The sequence below is a fragment of the Meleagris gallopavo genome, chromosome 3 (genome assembly GCF_000146605.3).
Source record: "Meleagris gallopavo isolate NT-WF06-2002-E0010 breed Aviagen turkey brand Nicholas breeding stock chromosome 3, Turkey_5.1, whole genome shotgun sequence".
Taxonomy (NCBI): domain Eukaryota; kingdom Metazoa; phylum Chordata; class Aves; order Galliformes; family Phasianidae; genus Meleagris; species Meleagris gallopavo.
In genome coordinates, this window is record NC_015013.2 from 16,808,994 (window position 1) to 16,809,933 (window position 940).

The window sequence follows — 940 nt, forward strand, 5'->3', positions numbered from 1 at the left end:
TTTTTTTAATTTTTTAATTTTTTATTTTTTCATTTTCGGTGCTGATAATCTCATCTCCTTTAAATTACATTTATACAATGACTCACTTAATTTCAAACTCATTACTAAAATCGGCAATATTAGGCCTGACCTACTATATCTTATGTCAATATCCCTTGAAGTCTTATCATCAAATAAACAGACCTACTATATCTTATGTCAATATCCCTTGAAGTCTTATCATCAAATAAACAACGAAGACTTACTCAGATACAGGATAACTAACTAGTAATAACAGTTTCCTTACTTTTCCTTGCAAAGCTTTAATTGAAGCAGAACAATTTTTCCTTTTCTAAGATTGATCCCCACATTTTAGGAAGCTGATACACAACTGGATCCAATTACATTTAAATGTAAACAACATTATGAATTTATAAATGGCAAATAAGGTAATGATGTGAATGCTACTGTTAGTGGCATGCTTATGACCTGCATACTATCTAAAACTCAAGTTCAGTCCACAGCCTGAGGCTACTGTACTGTTCACAAAATCTTATCATAAGACTTTTTAAGCTTTCATTCTTGTAAACAAAGCAACTATTTAATGATCTGTAGTCTCAGCAGAGCTTTCCAATAACTGTGTCCATTAACAATCACTATTCCCCACGGTAGGATGATTCTCCAGAGCTGTTGATAGAATTGCAAAATCTGAGACAGAAGTAAATGCCTTTACCATACTGCAAGTCTCATTATTTTTAAGAGCCTGTCAAACCACAGAACAACTCTTTCAGTATCCAAAGGCATCAAGAAGCATATCATGGACCCTTGCTCAGAGAGTTTATAAGCTACAGTTTGCTGTGTTTCTTACAGCATTATTATGAGCTCTTAAAACTGTTTTGATATGAAGTCTTACTTGCAAAAGAATGTAGAGGAAAAAGTGGGGAGTAAAAAGTAAAAAAAA